This window comes from Rhagoletis zephyria, unplaced genomic scaffold (assembly GCF_001687245.7).
Source record: "Rhagoletis zephyria isolate East Lansing unplaced genomic scaffold, Rhagoletis_zephyria_1.1 Rzeph_scaffold_01205, whole genome shotgun sequence".
In the NCBI taxonomy this organism is placed as follows: Eukaryota; Metazoa; Arthropoda; class Insecta; order Diptera; family Tephritidae; genus Rhagoletis; species Rhagoletis zephyria.
In genome coordinates, this window is record NW_016158289.1 from 34,226 (window position 1) to 52,438 (window position 18,213).

The window sequence follows — 18,213 nt, forward strand, 5'->3', positions numbered from 1 at the left end:
AGACGATACTGCACGGTGTGGTGCGTGATGAACGCTAAGCCACCACCTTTATCTCGCTCGCGATCTCGACGGTGCACGTTGTACCCGGCGCAATTCAACAAAGTTGAATTGCTGTGCAACTTCGTCTCTTGGACCGCAGCTATTAATATACCATGCCGACACATGAAGACGGTTATCTCCTCAATCTAGCTCTGTAGCCCGTTACAGTTGAATTGAAGGAGCTTCATGTGGTTCGGGAGACGTTGCCGCCGTTGGCTGTGTGTGCTGCTGAGGTGATTGCCGCCCTGTGGTGGTGGTGGTGGGGGGCGTCGCAATTGAAGTCTGCGACCGAGCAGCGCAACACGGGCCCTCGAAGTTCCCCGTCCAATCTCGCGTGGTACGCAGACCTGAACATGCCCTAAAGTGGCACCAGCCAAGGCAGGTGTTGCACTTGACTGATGTCACATTACGGAATATTCTGGTCTGACATACCGTGCAGATTGTAGGGGGAACCAGGAGTTGTTGGCGGCGGCGTCTGGGTGGTGGTGCGGTTGTGTATGTTATGTGGTCTGTGGTGGCTGTGGTACGGTCTGTGGTGTTATTATGTTGTTGTGTTGTGGTGACTGTGTGTGGCTGCTGTGTGAGTGTGTGGGGCTGCTCGGGCGGACTATGGTTAGCCGTGGAGGCTGCTCTGTTGAGCAACACAGCAGGTGTATGTTTCTGGCCCAGGGTTTGACTCGATGCCAGCCCTGAGTAGGAGAATGCGTAGTGAATGTAGCCCTATGGACGGACAACTTCTAAGATACTTCGCCGACCTAAACGGGGTTAGATCGCCGAAACAACAGCCCTTGGTCGGGTGAAACCCGAGTCATTCCGGTACGTAGAACCGGCTGTCGTGGGAATGTCAATGTCGTCAATGTCGGTGACATCAACTTGCTGCACTTCTGGTATATTAGTTTCTCTGGATTCTTCCGGGTCTACAATGTTTATGTGTAGGTTCCGGATCCACGATCTACCCATTGTAGGTGCGCAATTGTCGGGAACCACGTATAGTTCCTCCTTGGCTGACCTGCCGTTGGCTTCTACGTTGACGCATACTTTCCCATCGGGTCTAAAGATTGCCTTGGTGTACGTTTTGAATACTAGATTTGTTGGTTTGAGACGATTGCGCAGATTAAGTTTGTTGAAGATGCCTCGTGGCAAGAAAGTAAATCCTGAGCCTGTGTCAACTTCGAATGTTATTGATTGACCTTCTATTTTAACGTTGGCGTAAAAACGCTCTGATCTGGAAACTTGCAGTACATCTCGACGCCTATTAGTAATCCTGCAAACGTCGTAGTCGACGCTTTGAATCTGATGTACCTTTTTAGTTGACTTACTTTTCCCGAGGCGAGTTGAAATGCACACTTTGTTGACGTGTCCTGACTTGTTACAGTGGGAGCACCACAGGTTCGACTTGTTGACGCGGCACTCTTTTGTCATGTGGTTAGACCTCCCACATCGGATGCACAGGCCTTCCATACCCAGTTCTTTGTAATTAATTTTTAGGGGCTTTGATGATGGGTTGGGGCGTTTCCCTTTCTTCAACTTCGAAATTTTGTTGACATCTGGAATGCCGCCCTCACAGGTATTTGCCACTCGCGTGTTCAGCTCTTTGGCGTTCAACCTAGCGGCTTCAAGAGAAATAGCTTTTGCGACTATTTCATCAAAAGTTGCTGTACTTGCCTGTAGTAGCTGCTCTCTGATGCTGGTGACCTCGAATTAATTGAATTTGATATAAATTCGCACTCATTTATTTCAGCGCGTAAGGATGCCACGTACTCAGTTACGGATTGCCCTTCACGTTGAAATTTTGATAGAAAACGATGTTGTGCAACTAACACATTCGTTTTCGGTGACAAATGTTCTTTAAGAATTCGCACTAATTCTTCATAGGTTATGTCGCCCGGAGTATCCGGTGCTGTTAATGCCGTAACCATATTGAAAGCTTTTGCTCCTATTGAATTCAGCAGAAGTTTTTTACAATATTCTTTATCTGCTTTAATAGTTTTCATTTCGATGTAGTTTCCGAATCGTTGAATATAATTTTTGAAAGATTCCTTCGACGAATCGATCATGTCGAAATTCGGAACAATGGGGGCTGTCGCCCGTGTAGTGCACGCTGCGCTTGCGTTTGATTTTAGTTTCAGGATTTCACCCAATAATTGCTGTTGCATCGCTAAAAATTCCGTAAATTGGGCGCCGTCCATGTTAATGTCGAATTTCCTTTTTACACTCGTCGCCAATCTATTGTAGAAATTAGAAGCGCCTTATTTTGTATACTTGCTATTTTATTGCAAAGCGGAAAAACTTCCACACGTCGGTATATATATATGTCTAATTAACAAGATAAAAATAAATCGCAGCCAACTTGCTGTTTTACTAATAGCAGAGTTACACTAGATCATTTTACTATTAGCAGGGTTACAATAGGTTCAATGGGGAGGATAATTGAACGGTGTCAACTGTGGTAACACAATGGGCCTTCTATTCACAATACTTATCTCAAAGAGCAATACCTTAACTATGCGAAACAGTTTAATGTTCTTGATAAATTTCTTTATAACCAGTACATTAGGAGACTTGAGTCTGAACTTAAAGACAACCCAAAAGCTTTTTGGAATTTCCTACGCTCTAAGCGGGGTAGTTCTAATATTCCGACTTGCATGTACTTTAACGGTCAATCATCGAAATTTCTACCAGATACTGTGANGACTTGCATGTACTTTAACGGTCAATCATCGAAATCTCTACCAGATACTGTGGAACTTTTTGCAAAATTTTTCAGCTCGAATTTCGCCTGTGAGAGTGATTCTATAAATCTACCACGAAATTACTGGCCGACCCAACGCCTAGATCTTGGCTCGTTGATTGTCTCGACATCTGACATTACTCACGCCATGTCTACCCTAACTCCGACATTGAAATGTGATTCTGATGGCTTTTGTGCCTACTTCGTTGAACGATGTAGTCTGTCATAATGTATTCCTTTATGTCATATATTCAACCTATCTCTTTCGACTGGATTATTTATTAACAGATGGAAAATTGCGTCTCTAACCCCAGTCTTTAAATCTGGAAATAGAAACGATATCACAAATTATAGGCCTATTTCGAAACTGTCTGTCTGCTCAAAGCTATTCGGAAAAGTAATACATTTTAAACTCTCTTTTCTTGCCAAAAGAATGATTGAGCCCCACCAACATGGTTTTGTAGCTGGTCGTTCAACGGTCACTAATTTAGCTTCTTTTTCAGAATTTTGTGTTTCTTCCTTCAAAGATGGCTCGCAGGTAGACACCATTTATACGGACTTTTCTAAAGCCTTCGATAAGGTACCACACCTATTATTGCTACACAAGTTGGAGTGCATTGGTGTTCATTCTAATTTCCTAGCTTGGCTAAAGTCTTACCTTACAAATAGGACTCTGTCTGTTCATATCGATGATTGTAAATCTAATCCCTTTGTTGTAACATCAGGTGTACCCCAGGGTAGCATTCTTGGCCCCCTATTGTTTGTCCTGTTTATAAACGATATTAGCTCCTGTTTCAAACACGCCAGTTTTTTATTGTATGCCGATGATTTAAAACTCTTTCGTAGAATAACCTCCTCATCTGATGTTCTCTTTCTTCAGGAAGATTTAGATCGTCTTTTAAATTGGTGTGAATGTAATAAACTGTCCTTGAATGTAAAAAAGTGCTTTAAGATGACCTTATCTAAATCTCAAAATACCCTTACTACAAATTACTACCTCGTAAACCATCAGCTTACTTCTGTTAGTGAATTTGTTGATCTTGGTGTTGTGTTTGACTCGAATTTTTCATTTATAAATCATGTTTGTCATTTACTCCCAAAAGTTTATAGTAATTTAGCATTTATTCGTAGATATGCCAAGGATTTTAGAGACCCTTACACTCGGAAAGCATTATTTAATTCCTTAGTACGATCTAAACTTGAGTATGCCTCTATTATATGGAGCCCTATTTATAATTGTCCCGCCTCTAGGATTGAGCGAGTTCAAAAGGCGTTTATTCGATTTGCCCTCGCTTCTCTTAACTTCTCAGATCCGATTCCCCCATATTACTCCTGGTGTAAACTAATAAATATGCTATCATTGGAAAATAGAAGGCGCACCCAATTACTCTTATTCGTCTTCGATCTTATCTCTGGCTCCATTGACTGCCCATCTCTTCTTGAGCAGGTTACCTTTAATGTGCCTCTCAGAACTCTTCGCTCTCACATCCCCTTTTACGTTCCTGCAGTTAAGACTAACTACTCATCTTTTGCGCCTATTTTTCGAGGCCTTGTGGAATTTAACAATATCTCAAAGAGCTTAGATATCGACTTTTCGCTTCCAAGAAGTCTTTTTAAATCATCTCTTGAAACCTATTTTGGTAATTGTACATATACTAGTCACCGTTAATACTTTTAAGCCTACTTCTAGTCTGTAAGATGGTAAATCATAGACTGAATAAAAATGAACTAAGAAATATCTATGGCCTAAGTATGCCGCTAAGGGGGCAGCCACCTCTACCTACCTTCCCCTGCAAGAACAGTGACTATCATTTGACAAATCATTTGAGAAGCTAGACTGATAGAGATTTCTGTCACTGGCTACCTACAACCCTACAAGACGCGATTGACAGAAACTATAACACATTCACAACGAAAACTAACACATGCAAAATTGTATATGTCACTTTGGCCCTGTAGCGAATGACTGTCATTTGATCGATCAAGTTGTTGTTGTTGTAGTGGCTACAACAACCCCACCCAGATCGACTGATATCTCAGTCGTTGTCGTCGAGTTTCACTAACGGCAGCCCCAAGAAGCGTGCAGCCTCAATGGGGTCAGTCCATAGGGACGACGCCGTTAGGGTTGTGGGGTTTTCCGGGCATGCGAAGAGATGTTTCGAGTCGTGTGGGGTCTCTCCGCATGCCGGACATTCGTCCGGCACATCCGCATTTAACCTAGACAGGTAGGAATTTAGCCTGCTGCAGTAGCCAGAGCGAAGTTGGGCTATTGTCGTTCTGATCTCCCGAGGCAGATGGAGCTCCGTCATTTCGATGTCCGGTGTTTGTGTGCCTAGAACGGCATTCACAGGTCTTCATAACTCGAGACTGCGTCCCTGTGAATGCCGTTCCGGGCCTGCCTATGAGCTGACGGGTCCAGAGGTTCCTTAATAAACCTCTGGACTTCGTCCGTCAGTTCATATAGATGCCTCCTGACGTGCCTCGGCAGGGCTCCTCTGCAAGCAGCTGTCTATTTGGGTGGCCACATCTGTGGCTCCCAACAAGAAACTGCTTGCAGAGCATCGTGTTGTGCTACCTAATTGGGAGCATTTTTGCCTCATCGTGGAGGTGGTGGTCTGGTGTCATCAGGAGGCATCCTGTCGCTGTCCGGAGTGCGACAAGTGAGTGGCAATGCTGATAGAAGTAACTGTTGTTGGTTACCATAGTAACCGCAAGATTCACTAGGGCTGCATTTGGTGCTCAACAAAAGTAGTTGTACCTGCCAAATTATGTCGAGTACTAAAGTACTTGGATATAATTTTGAACTTAATTAGTTTAAACGATAATTTTATCATTATTCGACCCTCTCATAGCAAAAGTAAGTAAAAGTAAGAGTTTTTATTGGGGTATGACATTTTTTTTTATATATAAATAAAACCGTATTATAAAGTACTTGGTACTGAAGAAGTTCAAATGCGTACATCAACAGAAAAAAGAAAGATGCAAAACGAAAAGATGCTCAAAATTCAAAGTGCTGTGGAAAAATAAAGATAAGTTTTATAAAATATTTAATTTGAATTGAAGAAAAGAGCTCTTAATGGCGCCATGAGCAAGAAAAACTGTTTTACGAATCCAATATTAAAAAATTTTATCGACATCGCCAGTTCTCTACCACTGCAGTCCTATTGTGCTGTGGATTTAATAGAGACAAAATTAAAAGATCCAGAGGATGCATAAGCCATGGTAATAAATTATATTGTAGAATACATATTTCACTTTCTAATTGCTGTACATACGATGATTCTCAAAAATCCACGTCTGTGGCTCCCAGCGAGAAACTGCTTGCAGAGCATTATGTTATTCTCATTTACTGGGAGCATCTGGGCCTCGTCGTGAAGGTGGTGTTGAGGCGTCATCAGGAGGCATCCTGTCGCATTCATTATTCAATGTTTAATGTACTATACTTAGTGTAATATATTTAGCTTCTAATTCGATGTAATGTACTTAGCTTCTAATTTTTTTATGATTAATAAGAAGTTCATAAGATTTTATAAAAATAAAAGATGAAACAAGTATTAAATGTGTCATAAATGATAGATTTCTATATCATGCGTGAGAGATCAGACTTGACGAATTTTTACATCAACTGAGTAATCAACAATGATATGAAAACATGCCAGACTTGATGTGTAATGATTGATCGGTTATTACATCAAATTTGATTGCACATTGCTGACTTATATTTCTATGAAGGTTGATCTCTCATAATTTTCGAAGATTTACATCTCTGATGATTAAAATTTGAATGCCGAACTCAAAGGGAGTAAGCAGTCTAGCAATATGACAAAACGTATATGTCAGAAGATGAAGCATCACACGTACACAAAAGTTTCCATCAGATTTTTAACACTGCCCTTTAGAATTTGATAGAAACTTGTAGGTGGCCAGTGACAGAAATCTCTATCAGTCTTGCTACTCAAATGATTTGTCAAATGATAGTCACTGTTCTTGCAGGGAAGTTTCTATCAAATTCTAAAGGGCAGTGTGAAAAATCTGATGGAAACTTTTGTGTACATGTGATGCTTCATCTCCTTCTAACAAATACGTTTTGGCATATTGCTAGACTGCTTACTCCCTTTGAGTTCGGCATTCAAATTTTAATCATCAGTGATGTAAATCTTCGAAAATTATGAGAGATCAACCTTGATAGAAATATAAGTCAGCAATGTGCAATCAAATTTGATGGAATAACCAATCAATCGTGACACATCAAGTCTGACATGTTTTCATATCATTGTTGATTACTCACAGTTGATGTAAAAATTCGTCAAGTCTGATCTCTCCTCTTTTTCATTCATTTTTCATCTACGAGTGGTGGTGGACGTGTTTGGCGTGATTTAGCAACCTTGTGAACATTTTGTTTTGCGCACTTGCACACATAGGTGCATACAGTAGAATATTCTTTTCTGTTTTGCAAGCTGCTGTACTGTGACGTAGTACAGCAAACAGCCCTGTGGCAATACACGTTTCCTTTTGGACTGCCTCATTTTTGGCGTCAAATAATTGGAAAATAACTTATTAAAAAGCTAAATTTGGATAGTGGACACCAAGTTCTGTGACAAAGCGGGAGTCAGGTGCGTGTTCTTGTGTTTCGAGTAGTGAAGGTGAAGTCAAGTTTTGTGTATAGAGTGTAAAAATTAAAACTCTGCCACGAACGGCAGCAAAAAGACCCCCAGCTGTCATGGCGTCGTCAACTCTAAAGTCGGTCACCGAGTCTAAGCTAGCTAAATACCTTAAAAAGAATGATTTAATTAATCTAACAAACATGAGTGTAACAAGTGAGGTTAGGTCAGACAACAGTAGTGAAAACGAAATGGACATGCAGTGCGATAACGGGAGTCTGGCGGCTACGGATATTTCGTTAGTGGCGTCAGAAAACGGTAGGGATACAGTGACGGTGCCGAATATTAGTACAGTTTCCAATGAACGCTTAACGACGACCACTGATACAGTGGAGGTAGCAGACAATCGGACGAATGCTAATGAAAAGGCCATCATGACTATTGATACAGTAGAGGCTACAAACAACAGTACAAACTTAAATGAAGAGTTAACTCCTTACCCTGAAAATTTTTCTGGCGTTTATTTGGACTCATCTAAATGCAATGATATGTACAATGAAAAAATCACCAATGGTTTAACCCTTTTTAATAGTATAAAACACCTGAGAATAAAAGATCTTGATTTGATTTATGCAATTGGTAAAAGTAAAGTCACTTTTAAAAATGCTGCTGCGGCAAACAACTTTGTCTTAGATGGAAAAATCAAGGGCAAGGGTCTAAGAGCCTTTGTTCCGAAAACAGCGCTTGAAACTTATGGAGTAGTGAGGGGATTCCAACATGGTGTGAGGACGGTGAGATTAAGGCTTATGCCATATCCAGCGTACCCATATCTATGGTTAGAGGCTTCACGCGTAGAAACCCAGAAAATGATTCTTACATTCCTACTACCATCATCAAAATTGGTTTTTCTGGCAAAGAGATTCCAAAATATATAATTTTTAACCATACTAAATTAAATGTTGATTTTTACATACCACCCCTCAGACAGTGTATGAACTGTGGGAGGTTAGGACATACCCGCTTCTCATGTAAATCCAAAAAACGGTGCATCAAATGTGGTTTAGTGGCCTGTGACAGCAACTCTTGCAACAAAAAGTGCATTCTATGCGGCAGTGTAGAACACGAATCCTCAGATAAAGTAAATTGCATGGTATGGGAAAAAGAACGTAATATAAATTATATTAGAACGGTGAAAAACATATCGCGGTGGGAAACAATACAAACATATTTTGCGGGAAGTCAAAATCGTTTCGACCTTCTTCCGGTAGAAGATTCCGAATTCCCAAAACTCACTGGAAATAATTGTGATGAGGTTCAAAACCGTGATTTAGTAACTAATAAAAATCTCAATCGAGTCAAATAGCACTATGGCTAAAAAGCTGATTACACAGAAAAATGATAAACCAACCAAATCAATGCAAGGAAATAGTAGAGAAAACAGAACCAAAGTTGCAAGAGAAGCCGTTTTTAACAGGCCAGAATATCTTAAAAACAAAGTAACCGAAATGGAAAAGCTTCTTACTGATCTTTTCAGCATCATACAAACTGCTTGTGTAAATAACCAACTAGGCGAAGTTACTAACAAAATTCAATCGCTAAAGGAAAAATTTTACCAGCATATGATTCAAGAAGAGGTAGAAATAGTGACAAAAAGTATTAATAACTCCTTTGATAGATGACCATGAAAATTTTACAATACAACTGTCAATCCCTTAAAGCTAATATAAACACAATTGAATATTATTTGAACAAATATGACTTCGACGTAGCGTGTCTTAGTGAAATATTCAGTTCTAACGAACCTCACTACAGAAACATCATAAATTATAATATTATAGAGAAAAATAGAGACGACGGATGTCGTGGGGTGGCCATTGTTCTTAAAAAACACATAAAATATCAAAAAGTAAACCTTTTATCCAATTTTGACATACTTATAGTTCGCACCAAAAATATAAACCCTAATCTAGTGATATGCGCTGTTTACTTTCAGCCAAATATACCTATTGCTGACTTTAAAAGTGAAATAAATAAACTTCTGGGCTTTCTCGAAAACTATGAAAATGTGTTGATCCTGGGCGACTTTAATGCTAGTATGGGGAGATTGTGTCTCTTCCTGTCGTGGGAGTAATCTCCAAAACATCATGGAAGAACACAACTTCTCGCATTTGAATGATGGTTCTCGTACATTCAAAAATGACCTTCTAGCTTCCAATGGCTCTGTTCTTGATCTAAGCTTTACAAACAGTTCCATTCCTTTCCAATGGAAGACTGACCCAATCAGATTGGGTGGAAGTCACCATTTCTTATAGTTATTGAATCAGCTAACATTACTATAGTAGGTCACAGATTTCTCTCCAAAAAAAGCTAATTAGCAATCTTCGACAAATAAATTTTGAACCGAATGTTGATGATATACATTCTAAATTTCAAGCCGAGATGGTAGAAGCTACTCACACTCTTAGCCCCAACAGAAGCCCTAAAGCATGGTGGAACGAATCCCTTGACAAAGCCTTCAGATTTTTAAAAATAGCTTTTAAAAAGTGCAAAACAACGCCGTCCCCACAAAATTTTCAAGAACTGATTGACTGCAAAAAAGACTGGAAAGACAAAGTCAAAGAAGCGAAAAAAGCTTTGAAAATAAAATTAATGAATTAAATGACGCCCCGTCGACTAAAGACGCTTGGAGATTTGTAAAAGCCCTAAGAGGAGATTACCAAAATAGAAATACTTCCCAGTGATCTTGTGCTAATGACAAGGACTTTCTAACTCTACTAAAGAATCAAGTTCCTCTTGAAGAACTGTACAATGTAATTCATGCTAAAAAAGGCCTTTCAGCCGGTGGCTGTGATCTGGTTACCTATAAAATGCTTCAATCCCTATCTGATGAAGCCTTAAATAATATCCGCACTGCGCTTAATGATGTTTTCTTAACCAATCAAATTCCGGATAGGTGGAGGAATATCAAAATTGTCCCTATACCCAAAAAAGATAAGGATTTAACCAATTACGCAAATTTTAGACCAATTACCCTTATATCTGTGTTTATCAAATGCATTAACATCTGCATAAAAACTAGACTATCCAACTTTCTTGAAGCACAAGAATTGTATCCTAAACTTTCCTTTGCATATAGAAGGAGGAAGACGGATACGACATGTATCAATTATTAGCTACATGATGCAGCGGTTCTAAAAAAAACAGGGATACAGAATCATATTCTGCTCATCTGATATCAGCAACGCTTATAACTGTGTAAATGTTCGTAAACTCAAAGAAATCATGTCTCTGGCAGGTATACATAGCACATATATTGAATGGATTACAAACTTCCTTTCTTTCAGAAAATTGCAGCTTGGTAGAGAATCAACTATTATTCATGATGGCCTACCTCAGGGTAGCAGTTTATCCCTTGCCTTTTTAATCTCTATACCAGGGAACTTCATTCAATTCAGAATTCTAACACCAGAGTGTACCAATTTGCCGACGACTTTCTCATCATGTCCTATCACGATAGTGCTGATCTTGCTAGAGCAAATCCCACCCAAAAAAATTAATGAATTCTCCGTCATATGTAATAGTCTAAATCTCTCATTCAATGTTGATAAAACTAAAGTCATGTATCTATGCAGGAACCAACAAGCTACAGTTGATATTCAGTGGCAAAATCTAGCCATTCAACAAGTACATTGCATAAAATTTCTTGGCAAGCATATCAGTGCGTCAGTATCTGTCCAGGAGCACTATAAAAATACTATTAAAAATTCCCATAGGAACTCCAACCTATTCAAATGTATTACTACTGTCAAAGCCGGTCTACATCCTCAAGTTGCCCTAAATTTCTACAAAGCAGTTGTACGTAGCAAAATTGAGTACTGCAATAAACAAAAAACTGCTGTAAACAAAAAGATTCAGACATATCAAAATAGTTTCCTCAGAAGAAGACTTATGCTTTAGCAAACGAACTGCCACCGGCTGATAGAGCTAAATGGCTCACAGCCAAAGAATTGGTTAATAATTTACTATCGGACGAATCCTTTAAGGAAACAATTTACAATTCTCCAAATGTCAACTCTAGCTATAGCGTAATTTTTAACGAATTCAAAGATACTTTTGATAACCTGACATTTCCTCGCCTAATTTACATGTGATAACTAACACTCTTAATATGAAAAACAGAGACCCTAAATAACCCCGTTTAGGTCGGTGAAGTATCTCAGAAGTTGTTCGTCCATAGGGCTACATTCGCTACGTTTTCTCCTACTCAGGGCTGGCATCGAGTCAAACCCAGGGCCAGAAACCTACACCTGCTGTGTATGCCAGAGACGACTACACCACAACTCCACCTCTGTCAAGTGCAATGCTTGCGAGGGGTGGAGTCACCTCAGAGTCTGCTCAGGACTACGGACACATCGGCAGTGGACCACGTCTTTTTTGGCCCCCTGTTGCTCTAACAGAGCAGCCTCCACGGCTAACCCCAGTCCACCTGAGCAGTCCCACACAAACACCACAGCTCAACAACATAACACAATAGACCACACCACAACGGCTACAGACCACACAACAGACACAACCACACCACCACCTACACGCCGCCGCCAACAACTCCTGGTTCCTCCTACAATCTGCACGGTATGTCAGACCAGGATATTCCGTAATGTGACATCAGTCAAGTGCAACACTTGCCTTGGCTGGTGCCACTTTAGGGCATGCTTAGGTCTGCGCACCACGCGAGATTGGACGAGGAACTTCGAGGGCCCGTGCTGCGCTGCTCGGTCGCAGACCTCAACTGCGACGCCTCCACCACAGGGCGGCAACCACCTCAGCAGCGCACGCAGCCAACTGCGGCACGACCACACACATCCCTCACACCCCGCATCACCACACGTCTCCCGAACCACATGAAGCTCCTTCAATTTAACTGTAACGGGCTTCAGAGCAAGATCGAGGAGATAGTCTTCATGGGAAGGCATGGCATATTGATAGCTGCGGTCCAAGAGACGAAGTTGCACAGCAATTCAACACTGTTGAATTGTGCCGGGTACAACGTGCGTCGAGATCGCGAGCGTACCGTGCAGTATCGTCTTATCGAAGCAGACATCAACCGCAGGGATATCACCCTAGAATGTCAGGGCATTGCTATCCGGTCAGGCGATGTTGAGATCGAAATATATAACGTTTATATACCCCCTGTCACCTGCTGCCCGGTAGAATATCACTCTGACATAGGTGCGCTCCTCAGAGGTGAAAACCGTATGGTAGTAGGCGACTTTAATGCGCACCACGACCTTTGGCACTCAAGCCTGTCAAACGATCGTAGCGGAACCGACTTGCCTGAGCAGATAGACGAATCGACAATCTGCACAATGAACGACGACGCACCCACCAGGATTATGGGCAGCTGCTGCAGCTCGCCAGACATAACAATAGTCAGCGCTGGTCTGATAAACAGCATATCATGGCGACCTATGCTGACTTGGTATCAGACCACCTGCACATAGTCATCTCGATCGATAAACCAACCGACTTTGCTTCCGCGGAGCACCGAACATATATCAACTTTTCAAAAGCTGATTGGAAAGGCTTCGCGGAATTTACTGAAAACTCCTTCGCTGCCTTCCCCACACCAACCGACGTCCACCTTGGTGAACGTAAGTTCCGCAGGGCTGTCACCGCTGCTGCAGCCCGCTTCGTACCAGCAGGATGCATCACCGACCCACGCCCAAATTTCACTGCTGAAGCGGCTGTTCTAGCCGATCAGCGTGACAGCCTTCGTCAGGCCGATCCCGGAGATCCCCGTATCAGGGATCTCAACGCGGAGATTCGGCAACTAGTAAATGTACATAAGCGGAAGAAGTGGGAGGAGCATCTGAAGACCTGCAACTTCACCTCTGGTGTGAGTAAGCTTTGGTCAACCGTGAGGTCACTGTCCAATCCGACGAAGCACGACGACAGAGTCATTTCTTTCGGCGACCATGCATCGTCGGACCCGGAGCGATGCGCGAGCTATTTTAGCCGGCAGTTCATACTGCATCCTCCGGTGGACAAAGCCAAGCGTCGAGTGACCAGAAGGCTGCACAAACTTCCAACAACCTGTGCCCCCCTTCTTTCACTTGCGGTGAAGTTCAGGTGGCCATCGGGAAGGCGAAAGCCTCCAAAGCCATGGGTCCCGACGGAATATGCATGCTGATGCTGAAAAATTTGGGTCCTGCGGGGGTAGCGTACCTAACGGAGGTCCTCAACTTGTCCATGGCCACTCTCATCATCCCAGACATCTGGAAGGTGGGGAGAGTGGTCCCACTGCTCAAACCGGGGAAACCCGCCAACAAACGAGTTTCTTATCGTCCGATAACACTCCTTTCCCCGGTAGCGAAGACACTCGAAGCCTTGCTACTCCCGTACTTCACAAACCACTTGACCCCAGCGAAGCATCAGCATGGTTTCCGTAAAGTGCACAGTACAACAACAGCACTTAACGCCATAAACACTCAGATAACTCGTGGCCTCTAAGTGGTCGACACTCGTCGGTAATGTTTAGAGACAAATCGAGCAAACTTAGGAAAATAAAACAGGGGGTTCCTCTCGTCAGCTCACAGACAGGCCCTGAACGGCATTCACAGGGACGCAGTCTCGAGTTATGTAGACTCAAGACCTGAGAATGCCGTTCTAGGCACACAAACACCGGACATTGACGCGACGGAGCTCCATCTGCCTCGGGAGACCAGGACAACAATAGCCCAACTTCGCTCTGGCTACTGCAGAAGGCTAAATTCCTTCCTGAGTAGGTTAAATGCGGGTTTGCCGAACGAATGTCCGGCATGCGGAGAGACCCCTCACGACTCGAAACATCTCTTCGCATGCCCGGAAAACCCCACAACCCTAACGGCGTCGTCCCTATGGACCGACCCCATAGAGGCTGCACGCTTCTTGGGGCTGCCGTTAGTGATATTAGATATTAGCCTATCTGGGCGGGGTTGTTGTAGCCACTACAACAACAACAACCCTAAATAACTGTTATGATTTCTTTTTGAGATGGAAAACGTTGGTCGTAGGACATTAAAAAAACTTGTATGTCACTTTATAATAGTTATTCCCTAAACTAAAATTTTTTCGTTGGTCATAACTTTTATTTCGACTTTTTTGCTTTTACGTCGCTCAGTGAGAATTATTCTCAAGACAAACTGTTTTCCGTTGCTCATAACTTTTATTTTCGACGCTTTCGTTTTTACTTTGCCTGGTAAGAGTTATTCCTAAGACAAAATTTTTTCCGGTGCCCATAATTTTTGCTTTCGACTTTTTTCTTTTTACGTTGCATGATAAGAGCTATTCTCAATGAAAATTTTTTTTTCGTTGCTCGTAACTTTTATTTTGAAGTTTTTTGGTCATGCGTTGTAGTAATGAAATACATATATATGAGGCATTCTTTTTCGTATCGGACATCAAATTTGGTGTCACACTTTCTATGCGCTTCAAATTTTTTTTTATGAGTTCTACACATATAATAAGCTAATACGTATTCGAGAAATTTTTTCTCATAAAACAAACAAAGCATGGTTTAAAAAATATAAGGCTAATCCGAGAGATATTAAAATTCTAAATAGGATACTCACTGGGTACACTTATGACACAGAATATCTATATCGTATTAAAGCTATTAACAAAAATCTTTGTACATGCGGTATGATTGATAACTATATACATCAAATTTTCCACTGCAGTGTTCATGCAAATACTAGGGAGCGCTTCGAAGTCCTTCGGGAAGACTCAAATTTTGTAGATATCTTTCGCAATCTCGATTTTCGCAAGATCACTCAATTATCTGAATTCTTATCAAAAGTTGAAGCTAAATTTTAAATTATCTCTACTCTCAGCTTAGCACAGGTGTCTTAACATCGTCCACCTCCCTCCTTTTTTTCTCGTTTTATATAAAATTGCAAATGCCAAATAACCTAAACCGATTGCCTGAAAATTGGAGGAATACCCTCAAAACCTACTAATTTCGCTGGAAAAATCTGGACTATCAGCACAGCCATCTCATCTAATACGCTACCTGGATCCGCTCATCTTGATGTCTACGTTCATCCACACGGATTAACACAACATATCTTATCTAATTACTGTTTGAACAACCTATTGGCTCAATCAACAAGATAAACACTCATCAAGTGCTACTGCACACTACGTTTTATCTGTGAAGTTACACCTTCGTGTAACACGACACTAATATAATAAGCATATCCCTCTGGCATTGGGAAACCGGCCATCGAACTCAAAACCCAAAAAAAAAGTCTGATCTCTCACGCATGATATAGAAATCTATTATTTATGACACATTTAATACTTGCAATGGCAAACCTCCGAGTGTATTTCTGCCATCAAAAACAGATTTTCATAAAAATACAATCGCCGTTCGGAGTCGGCGTAAAACTGTAGGTGCCTCCGCTTTGTGTGACGACATCAAGGCGCACGCCATAAATCGGAGAAGAAGCTCGGCCAAACACTAACATATCGCACCCTAAATACAAAAGGGTCACAACTCAAAATACTAAGATTTTCAGGAGAGACGAAAAACGTTTTATGTAAAAATTATTGTAATATTTAAAGAAAATATTGTTCCATCATGAAAATATACAACATTGAAGAAGGTTCTGCTATATTTTTTTCAATTTTATATTATGTTTGCGAAAATAAAACAAAATTTTGATTTATGACTCTTTAACTGAAATTTTTTCGATTAACTAGTGATATTATCTTAAGTTGTGCCTTTTTAACTGATAAAATGTTTTAATTTTATAAGTTTCCTAACCGCCGACTGAATAGAAGAATAAGAATAATAAGAAAATTCACAGGAGTGATGAAATGTATGTTTTTATTTAAATATTTCTATTTTGAAATAAAGCTTTATTCATTTCATTAACACATATGTATCAAAGTAGCACAAAGTAGAAATCAAAATAGTTCACTATATTAAAAAAGAAAATCTTCAAAAGTTTACGTTTTTAAATGCCATTGAAACTATGTAATAAATAAATATTTGTAATATGACTCATACAAGTTTTTTGGAATATGATTTTTATCCACCAGTTCCTTTATGTCCTTTTGCTTTATTTGTGGAAATCGAACTCAAAGAACAATCAGTTTCCATTGTGCTTGAGTAATGTTCAAGGTTTGGGCAAGACATTTTCATCAAAGGGGTCACAACTAAAAATTAAATTTTTTATTGCAAATTATTTAAGATTTTACAAAAGGCATGCAAAATAAGTAAACAAACAAAAGACTAATACCAATATCATTAACATTTAATTCTTTTTTCTACTTTAAAATAAAAAAAAATTATAAAACTTACGACGCTCACGATTATTTAATCAAAGAAGGCACATAAATAAATAATACTGTTAATTGAACTCACTTTTCACAACTAAAGAGGCACAATGCAAAATAATATACCACGAAATTTATCACTTTTTACAGTTATAGAGGCAGAACTCAAAATAAAACTCTTTATGTGTAATAAAAGTAATCAGCTGTTCTTGAGCACATTAACGCAACTAAAAATAATTCTCTTTAGTTGATCGTGCAAAAGCAACACACTTGACATAAAAATAGACATAACTGTATTTTTCCAGTTAAAGAAGATAGTTATGTGAACGAAATTTTTGCAGTAGTTAGAGATGTGTACTCTGAATTAATTTATGCAAAAAACTCAGTTTTGGAAAATTTTGAGTTGTGACCCTTTTGTATTTAGGGTGCGATATGTGTAAGCGCCAATCTATTATTATTATTATTAATACATGCTTGTTCTTTTATTTTCATAAAATTTTATGAACTAATTATTAATCATCAAAAAACAGATTACATCAAATTAGAAGCTAAATATATTACACTAAGTACAGAACATTAAACATTGAATTAACAAAGGAAATGTGGCCAAAAATTAAGCAAAATAAGGCGTTTTTATTATTTTTACCACCAGCGTACATATGTACATACTTAAATCTAATATCTTAATATTATACATTTCGAGCCGATGTGTTTTTAGATTTTTTGGTGAAAACGGTGATGGCTGAGCTCAATTGTCTTCTTGATTTCAGTTTCGAACTCAACGGGACCTTTCTTTTAAATGCATCTATGTGGAAGGAAATATATTATCAAAAAATTTGTGATGTTATAAGATATGTACATATGTGTACGGTAGTGGCCACATAATTAGGGATACTATTTCTTTATAAGTTTTGACCATTTATTTAAGAACTTGCGATAAAGTATGTGAAAAAGGCTTATATATATATATAGTTATAAATAAATAAAGAAAAAATAAATGGTCAGAACTTGTAGTTTCCCTAATATGCGCACATATTACCTCGTAGAATTGTTTCAACCAGTGTAAGTCTGTTCAGTGGTTTTCTCTCCCTTCTTCCGTCCCAGTTAAACTGCAGCAAATCCTCGTCCGAAAATAAATGTTTAATAACGCTGGCTACGTCCTCAGACACACCTTTTATTTTAATGATATAAGTGGTTCTGGATCTTTTAATTTTGTTTCTATTAAATCCACAGCGCAATAGGACTTCCGTGGAAGAGAACTGGCGATGTCGAAGCAATTTTTAACATTGGATTCGTAAATCCGTTTTCCTTGGTCATTGCGTTATTGAAAGCACTTTTTTCTTCATTTTAAATGAAATATTTTATAAAACTTATTTTATTTTTCCACAGCAGTTTGAGTTTTGCGCGTCTTTTCGTTTTGCGACTATCTTTTTTCTGTTGATGTGCAAGTGCTTTATAATACGGTTTTATCTATTACGTTTATATTTAAAAAATTGTCATACCGCAATAAAAACTTTTATT

The 18,213-nt window shown here is 39.8% G+C and overlaps 1 protein-coding gene and 1 long non-coding RNA gene across 3 annotated transcripts in view; one reads left to right on the plus strand and one right to left on the minus strand.

The window, feature by feature from the left end:
- Positions 1–18,213, plus strand: part of Zip102B (Zinc/iron regulated transporter-related protein 102B) — a 68,166-nt gene that overhangs the window by 28,466 nt on the left and 21,487 nt on the right. The gene's annotated exons all lie outside the window — the stretch shown is intronic.
- Positions 6,784–15,714, minus strand: LOC108363167 (uncharacterized). The gene is made up of 3 exons (XR_001847573.1): positions 15,673–15,714; positions 13,256–13,260; positions 6,784–7,089 (listed from the first exon to the last, which is right to left on the minus strand). It is a non-coding gene; the product is annotated as an uncharacterized LOC108363167 (long non-coding RNA).